The sequence below is a fragment of the Lepisma saccharinum genome, chromosome 1, assembly GCF_977018435.1.
Source record: "Lepisma saccharinum chromosome 1, izLepSacc3.1, whole genome shotgun sequence".
NCBI lineage: Eukaryota > Metazoa > Arthropoda > Insecta > Zygentoma > Lepismatidae > Lepisma > Lepisma saccharinum.
In genome coordinates this window covers 13,598,371-13,607,760 of record NC_139229.1, presented here as the reverse complement: position 1 = coordinate 13,607,760, position 9,390 = coordinate 13,598,371, and the positions used below count along the sequence as shown (strand labels likewise).

The 9,390-nt window shown below is 40.1% G+C and overlaps 1 protein-coding gene across 1 annotated transcript in view; it reads left to right on the top strand.

Annotated features, from left to right (window-relative positions):
- Positions 1 to 9,390, top strand: part of LOC145984970 (sex peptide receptor-like) — a 215,909-nt gene that overhangs the window by 54,957 nt on the left and 151,562 nt on the right. The window lies entirely within an intron of this gene.

Below are 9,390 nucleotides of genomic sequence, written 5' to 3'. Positions count from 1 at the left end.
TACTGTTGCCTTTATTACCAAGGACTATTGTACTGTACAGTATGTTACATGTTCGTCAGTGTTCAGTTTTAAACAAAGAAACCCCGGAGTGCGCAAGGAGACAAGCGTACGATGTGTACAAAAAACAATCGAAGTCGATGTCGGATCGTAACCATACATTCGCAATTATCTCGCAAACAGTTCGATTGCAACCTCATGTTTACTCAATTTTTTTTGCTTATACTATCTTGTGCTTTCCATCGTTTCCGTTTGCGCTATCACTTTTGATACACCCTGTATAAAATGTCCCCCCAAGCTAAAAACTTGCAACCACTTTCTAGGAAACCCAAACGAACAGCATTATCCTTTCAAATAACAACGTCAATTATATTTATTTCGCCAACTGCAATTTCAGTGTTACTAACAAAAAAAGAAAAAACTTCATGTAACTATCTCAGATTCCCATTGTTTGGAATGAAGTTACCAGAATCAACCCCCTCCCCCCCTTCCTGTGTGACAGCAGGTGCGCACTCCGCTCCCCTTGAAGATCACTCCACTTCGCTCGATAATGCGAAAAGGTCTAAGTGACAAGGAATAGCTGCAGCTTGCCGCGTCGCTTAGGTTCGAGAAGTTGCATATTATCTCTGAATGTTGGTTTAAAGAAATACGTGTCGTTTCGGTCTGAAAGTTAACTTACTACTCAGCGCCCTCTGTCTACATACATGACACGAGCTTGATATAGCTACAGCGTGTCCAAAAATGATTATCGGGATTTCATAGTCGTTTAATTTACCTTATGTGGGCTACAATGACAAAAGCTTATGTGGAAGGAAACAATAACTCAACAAGTTCTCATAGTGTACTTTATACATGTTCAATGTGAGCACCTTTCGTGACACACATCCATCCGGCAGTCCAATTCTTCCCAGCATGTCTGGAGGGATAGATTGAACAGCTGTAACAATCCCGTTTCTCAAGTCTGGCAGGTGGTTCGTACGCTTTACCTTTCACATATCTCCACAAGAACAACAAAGAACCACACCTTGCAAATTGCATGACACAAAAGGACTTCTGCACGGGAGTCGCCATCTTGTAATACAGCTACGCCGCTGTGACTGATGGGAAACAAATGATAAGCGCTCGGGGTAGAAAACTTCCACAGTCCTTCTTATTAGTCTATGGGCCAGCCAAGAATTCGGTATAATTTAGGGGTTCTAATTTTCCTTTGTGCCACAGTTATATGAGTGTGTAAGGATACCTGAAACCCATAATTACAATTTCAAAGTGGTAGCTAATAGAAACGGCGATCAATCCAAGATGGCGGATGTTGTCATTTGAAAAAACTACTCTCTCTCTGAAACCAATAGTCCGATTTCAACGATCTTTCAAATGAAAGCTTAAGATGTGTTCTATATTTAACGTTATCTTAGGTTTTTCAATAGGAGCAACCGTTAAGTAGTTAATTACGGATTAGTATAATAATTTCGTATTTTTTATTAATAATTTTATGCTTATCATTAATTTACTACAGTCCCTACCAAAAGTTTAAGACCACCTTGTCATGTGTTTTTCAGACAAACAGAAAAAGTACATATGCGAGTGCTCTTCATGAAATAAACACTTTAATACAAAATTGGAATTATTATGTAATGTTATTGAAAGGTACATCAAGATGAAGAAAGTGTAAGGGCATATTAATGCACTTATAACTAATAGATGCAACTAAAGGTACAATTTGTAAAATCATTAAATCTGAACTTTGAAAATATACTTGGAAACAAACATTTCTCCACCTTTAAGTTTCAAGCACATTTGTACACGTTTTCTCATGCTGCGGACCAATTTCTGGTATTCTTCGGGCGTAACTTCATTCCATACTTCGGAGATCTGTTCACGAAGTTCCTGGACATTCCTTGGCTGACGTCTGGCTACACGAAGACCAATGGTATTCCATAGGTTTTCTATAGGATTCAGGTCCGGACTTCATGCTGGCCAAGGCAACAGTGGGATTTCCCTAGCTTGAATCCAAACCATTGTTGCTGCTGACGCGTGAGAAGTCGCGTTGTCCTGCTGGAAGACGAAGTACCCGTTGTCGAGCTTCTGGGCGGACGGGAGTATTCTCGTGAATCCATAAAGCCAGGAATGAATCTCAAAATCCAGGTCCTTGCGGCAGACATGCATCCCCAGATCATGACTGATTGACCCCACCCTGAGCAACTTGCACGAGACATTCAGGGAGAAGTTTCTCGGTTGCTGTCCTCCAAACTCTCACTTTTCTGGAGGTGTACAGCACGAATCTCGATTCATCACTGAAAATGACCTTACCCCAATGTTCCATGGACCAGTTTCGTTAATTTTTTCACCACTTCACACGATTTCTCTTATGTACATTGTTGAGCAATGGCTTTTTGAAAGTCCACATTCCCCCAGACGACGCGAAATGGTCTTCTTTGACACCCTTTTATTAGTGGAATCTTCAAATTCCCTCATTATCGCTGAAAGAGGGGCTTTATGGTTATTCTTTGCCACTCTCGCGATAATCCGGCCCTCGCGTACAGAGGCCTGCACATGACCTGAAGCAGACCCGTTCGCGAGACATCGCTCCTGAAATGCCATGCAACCTGCGCAACACCCTCGTTTGAGCACCTTGCCTGACCATCTGCCCAGATCGTTCTTGGCAGGTATTGAAAACCCACCGGGTACCCGCAGTCGTAAGATACCTAGTAGGTCTCAGTGCGTTCATTCAATCAACTGCACGCCCCTCCCTCTGCATGACGTAGTTGCTTCGAGTAGAAACTGCACCGGGCGCACACCTGTCTGCAGTGTTGCGAACTGCAATAGATTTTCACTACTAAAAAAAGGGAACTCGAATCTTCGTAAGCCACATCGCCAATGAAATGAGATTTACGAATGTTGTTACTCCCCCCCTCCACACATACACACATTGAAATAGGTTATCCGTGGCACAGGATCCATAAGTATGTCGTAAACAACCAATATATGTATATATAGGGATATAGGGCAGGACTGAAACATGTCACGTTCGACGCTGAGGTCGCGAGTCGAACAACACATTGTTCTACTGCGAACACCAGGGCCGTAGCCAGCCAGGGTCATTGTCGTTACCCTCGTTTGGTGGGGGAGGGGGCAAGTACCTGGATAAACGTGCCAACAATAACAATAATAGTAATAAAGTAGCATGAAAGGCATTATTATCCTCATAAATCATGCAAAAAGGGGGTAGAAGTTCGGTTTTCAAGCATTTGTATTGAAACACGTCAATTTCACATTAGCTAGTAATGGAAAACAAGCACACAAACTGTTTTTGAAAGAAAGTGCATGATAAATGCATTCCGAATGTACATACATATGGCCTGTAAAATTCCATCTACAATATTTTCTCTTCACATGGAACGACGTAAAATAAGAAATACATATGCTAACACTAAATTATGTACATATTCAAAATTTCATTAAAGCATATATATTATTTAAATACATTACATAATCAATTCATCCAACTCGAAACAAACAAACATTAATAGCAAATAATATCACAGGCCGCCATGGCATTCTCTGTTTTAAAACTTTTCTCACTTAGATCGTTCGGAGCCCAGGGCCGACTCCCGCTACCCCCTAGCTACGGCATTGAACTTGATGAGACTGTATAATATATTATAATATATTTCTACTTTCATAAAATTTGAATTCAAGGGGTTGTAATTACCCCTCCGTTCCCCCTATGCAGGTGCCCCTTGGCTGTCTGGAAGGAAAATGCAAGAAAAATATGAAAATTAATTCCATCTTGAGTATCCTTTAGCCCTGCTACTCTTAAATTTTACTGGCCTGTTTTTTCTTGTACTTTAATATTTGACCCCCACCCTGGCTCCTCCGCAAGACTTAATTTCCGTCCAAGGTTGTGTGCAATGCCTCCTGCCCCCTCTGCTTGCGCCACTGCGTGCCTGGTTAAGGCACCATGCAATGAAAAACAATTAGTTTTCAGTGAAGAGATTTTTGTTTGCTCGATCATTCATTTAGATAAATGAAGCTGTAATATTGCGTGCATTTCCTGGCAATAAGATAAAAACTGCTTACGCTGAACTGAAATCGCTAAGTATATACTGTAAATTCTCCTTAAAGCAGAGAGCTCCTCCTAGGACTTCGTAGGATTTAGGAGCTACGTAAGTAGGCAACACTGGCTGCAGCCGTCCACGTGGTGATGAAACACCTGGAGCGACACGCTGCCGGAAGGCTGTTTCCTTCCAGTAGGTTTTGCAGGCGCCCGGGTCTTGTTGAATGCCCAGTTACCTTGTAAGTTCAGAGTGCCTTGAAGACGAGGAACCCGGGTAAAGACGCAAGTCGACTCGTTGCCGTGGGCAGGCAAGCAGGTACCTGTTTTCGCGGGTAAGCGGGCAGCAGGTAGGCAAAATCCAGACTATGCAGGCCTCTGCTCGCGTACAGACGTTACCCTGGGGCGGCCGCAGCGTGGTTTATGAACCACTGTACCTTGCTGCTTGAATTTGTTTATTGTGTTCGCCACGCAGGTTTTACTCACATTCAATGCGACTGCAATTTCTCTATGAGACCTATTGCATCTGTACATATGTACCAATTATTTCCCATTTCACTGCCACAGATTTTTTCCCATTATCACGTAGCTTGCGGTTCAAGCAGCCTGTTTATTATCAAGCGTAACGAAAACAGGTTTGGACTTGCACAATGCTGCTACCCGAGATATGTCTTTCTGCGCCATCTATTGACACACATTTCAACTAATGACTAATAAAATTTGCGCAGTCGCTGAGGAAGATATCGTTATCTGAGGACCTCTCAGTTTTCGCTGAATTTTTTTTTATTTTGCGAATTTTAGAAACAAAAACTACAAAACACGAACTTTTTTTTGTTTCCTTTTTTTTTTGCGCCAAAACCTTCGTTCATGTTTCACAATACTCGAAAAAATTCAGTACTGTCATAACGACGTCGGTTAAGCGTATACACATTCATCTATACTTCAAAATGTTTCATTTTTAAGTTAAGAAATTGGATTTTCCACTTTCGTATCTGAAGAAGTACAAGACGTATACCAATATTTTTTCGGCAATATGTGCCTCACACACTATATTACTTCCATACAATTTCACTCCATATTTGTACCAAAAACTTTCGGTCAGGAATCATTTATATGAAAAAGGTGGTGGTCTTAAACTTTTGGTAGGGACTGTAATAATATAGGCATCTGAGAAAAAAGTGTTCCAAACAAAATTGTAGCGTAAATGCTTATCTTTAATTTGTCATAGCACACTTCCACAGTCGTTCTTATCGTGCACGTACGATATAAACATTCACCTTTGTTGCAATATACCAACTACTTTAAACCCCGATAATCATTTTGGGACACGCTGTTTATAATGTCCTGCCGTGGCTAATACTCTACATTTATTTCATCTTTGACCCAGGAGCGTATATTCTACGCTAGCTAGGCAATCTACGAAGCCTGAAGCGTAGAGAATAAAATACAGGAGAAAAATCGATCAGAAATTGTAAATAATATTATTCATATAAGTTGAGATGATGATGATTCTGAAGTTGGTAACCTGATTTCTTATGAAATGGTAACCATATTTTCTATGAGTTGGCAACCTGATTTCCTATGAGTTGGCACCCTGATTTCCTATGAGTTGGCACCCTGATTTCCTATAAGTTGGCACCCTGATTTCCTATGAGTTGGCAACCTAATTTCTTATGAGTTGGCAACCTGATTTCTTAGGAGTTGGAAAACTTATTTCTATTCATAGCCTAGGACCACATGACATAGTGAGATGGCCCAGATCTTGAACTCAGTATAACATTACGCTACTGCTGTGATCTAATCTAGTTTAGAAACTTTCTCGTTGGAGTATGACGAAGGGAGCGTTCCATGGAGAGAGAAACGCGTTCCGTTCCAGCGAAATCCCTCGTTAAAGGGAGAGCATTTTTCAAGCAACAAATGATGCGGAGAATTCCTCACCCGTGGTAAAAGGAGCTTAATGAGGGAGTTGAAAGATAAGAAAAAAATGCGGCAAAGAAAAATCGCGAAATCACCACAAAACCTGGGTCGTTCAGAGCAAGAATTCTGTTTAAACGAGCCTTGGCTTCGAAACGAATTTATATTGTACAGAGACGAACCAAAGTATGGCACCTTCTCTTACAGAAGGGAGTTGGAAACACTACATTCCTCCTGTATTTTGATAAGAGAGTGCATAACTACCCCGAAGCAAGGAGCCTGAGGTGTAGGCTTATGCAGGTAAACTTGTTTCCTGCTGGTTTTCTGTTGGAGTCATGTCAGACATTAACTGGGTAGTTTATGGAAGAATTTGGCGTGATTCTACTTCTGCGTGTATGCTAGTTCCTTGAACACTCTTGGCTAACACTACTTGTTATCTTCTGATGCTGTCAACCTTGACAGCTGTGCAGCTCTCTGCCAAGTCTTGCATAAAATTTCGGCATCGCGGCTTCAGTGTTTCCAATTCAATATCACTTTACATTCTTCTTTAGGTTTAAGAGGTGAGGCTCTTCTTTTCTTTTTGAGAGTACAGAGGGTCAATCTTTCTCAGTCCGTTTTAACATGTACTGAACGGTACTAATGCAATACCTATTACATCTGTCAGATTTCTTAAATCTGTGATCTCCGTACATAAATTAAATCAACTCTCATTCAGTGGTGCCAACTTTAGAAAAAATATTGGGTGAGCTGAACACCGGAGATTTGTTTCATAATCTGATTCAATAATACTATATGTCCTGCATAGGCTGAGATTTTGCTCTAAAATGCCTCATTTTGTTGCTTGGGTAGGAAATGTAGGTTTTCGCGTCTAAAAGCCGTTTTAGCCCATTTCTTATATAAAAACATGAATTTTATATTGCCTGCTTTGCAATTAGTGCCTATTTCGTAGATAACTGCTATTTTGAGTGCCTAATCCGGGAAAATTACAAAAATCAGTCTATTTTATCAATTTTATTGCCTTTCTTTGACTTTTCAGTACTTTTTACCTGTTTATTTTAAGAGCTTTTAGTGCTTATAGATCGTCAATCTGGTTATAAGCCTTATCCTCCTTAACTTACCTAATAACGACGTGAGCACAGTAAGCAAATTGTGAATCGCTATTTTCATTATTTTGTATTCTATTATATCCTGTGTAGTTTTCAGAAATGGAATTTATAGTCCTCTGCATATTGACGATTTAATTTCAATCCAATCACCACATTGCTGACCTTCGTGGTGGAGTGGTTGGCACAACGCGCTATAAATTCAGGCATAGGCATGGATGTTCTTTGTGAGTGTCCCTTCATCAACTTCATCATACAATCTCTCATCCTCATCGTCGCGATTAGCCAAAAATGGCAGAAAAGCGACTGTAAATAACAAAAATCAAATCAAACATCACATTGTGTAAACCAGACCGAACGGTTGAAATTCACTTTTGTCTTGTATTATAACAGTCTATAATATTTTCATTCAAGATTTTTATTCAATATTTAGTTTCAATATTTTCATTCAATATTTAGTTTCAATATTTTCATTCAATATTTTGTTTCAACATTTTCGTTTAATATTTTGTTTCAAGATTTTCGTTCAATATTTTGTTTCAATATTTTCGTTCAATATTTTTTCTATATTTTCATTCAATATTCATTCAGTATTTTGGTTCAAGATTTTATTAACACTTATCTGAAATGGCATCCTGTATACACGGCTACGGGTCTTTATCAACATTTAAGCTGATCAAAGCGTGAATATTTCTCCTGGTGTGTTGAAATCTCCCCCGCCTTTCCCTTTCACAACAGCACTCAAAGAGAACTTTACCTCTTGTGAAACGTCGCCATGTTCACAGGTTGAAACTTATCAACTGTTTCCCAAATCCAAGATTAAGCCTGATACGGATGGCTTTAAACGCACAATTAACGACGAAATGTCACTGGAACTCTCATAAATAACAGCATTTCCCCCGCAAAAGGCCATTTTAAGTGACTTTATTTAATTTTTCATTCTCCGTAATCTGGCTTTCGGATTTCTCTTGGATCGTTCCATCTGGGGTGAATTTAGTTAGTGGAGCTTGTACGTGAACAAATTTTGTTTGAAAACTTAGTTTTGTGCTTTCTCCAAATTACAAAGGGAAATTAACAACCAAGCAGGCCTACCCAGGATTGGATTGATTAAATTAGGTTATTTTAGGTAGCTTTTCTCCACTTTTGGTTAATCGCGACGATGAGTGATGATATGATTAAATTGATGAAGGGACACTTACAAAGAACATTCATGTCCAGGGCGGGTTTCGAATCCGAGACCTCTGGAGTAGTAGCGCGCTATGCTAACCACTCCGCTACGGAGGTCGTCGACATGTTATTGGAGTATTAGCTGTAAGCACCATTGCTATACTAATATTACCAACATTAATCAAGGGGAACTGCAGCAAGTTGTGGGTAACTTCAAGAAGTGTCAATAATGTGTGAACAACGAAGGCGGCCAGTTTCAGCACCTTCTTTCGTAAATTTATAGTAAAAAAATCTCACTTTAAACTAGTTACGGAAACTTGCGCGCTAGATTGATGGACAGTCTACAGTGCCGACATACGGTCGTGAGCGCTTTGCTTGCCGATAGCGCACACACCGTCGAGACGGTCTAGACTTCAATGGGTCGCTCTGTATATCACCGTATTCTCCGAAATCTGATCTTTACATTGAAGATGTACGATACGCATCACAATTTTGATTCATAACTCCTGTCGCAGTTCTCAAAGCTACCCCTTCCGATGGAAATTTCAATGCTTTTGAATAGGAGAAAAACATGTGACAGCTTTGTTTGGACTCAATCTTGCTGCGTGACGTCACACTAATATGGTCCATTCCCCGTGGTCTTACTCTTCTTTGTATGACTTGTACAATTCAACTTTAGTTGCTTTGTAGTTTAAACTATTAAGTTTTAAGGGAAGAGGTAAGAACGAAGCAGCTGCACTTTTTCCTTGTACCTGCCTCCAACGTTAAGCTTCTAATGCCTGCCTATCTATATTGTTATCTGCAACCACGTAATAAGAAGTCTCTTATAATCTCTCTCTTTGCACTTAAACCGAAGTAAAATTACGTTTCACTTGAAGAACTTCGGGAGATGCAAATACAACGACGGCGAGGGAGCAAAATGAAGTCCCAAAAAAAAAAACCGAACAGATAACAAAAGTAAAGAACTAAAAATACTGGAAATGGACAATACCTTCCTCCACAAAGGCCAGCCTTCAGCGGACATTGCTCTCCCAAAAGAACTTGATGACCTGTTTGACAGTTCCAATGGCGTTTCTTATTTCTGTATCAAGTTCTGGTCAATGCTCTAGTCTCAAAATTTTCAAAGGGTATCCGCTAAGTTTCGTCAAACGTTAAGGG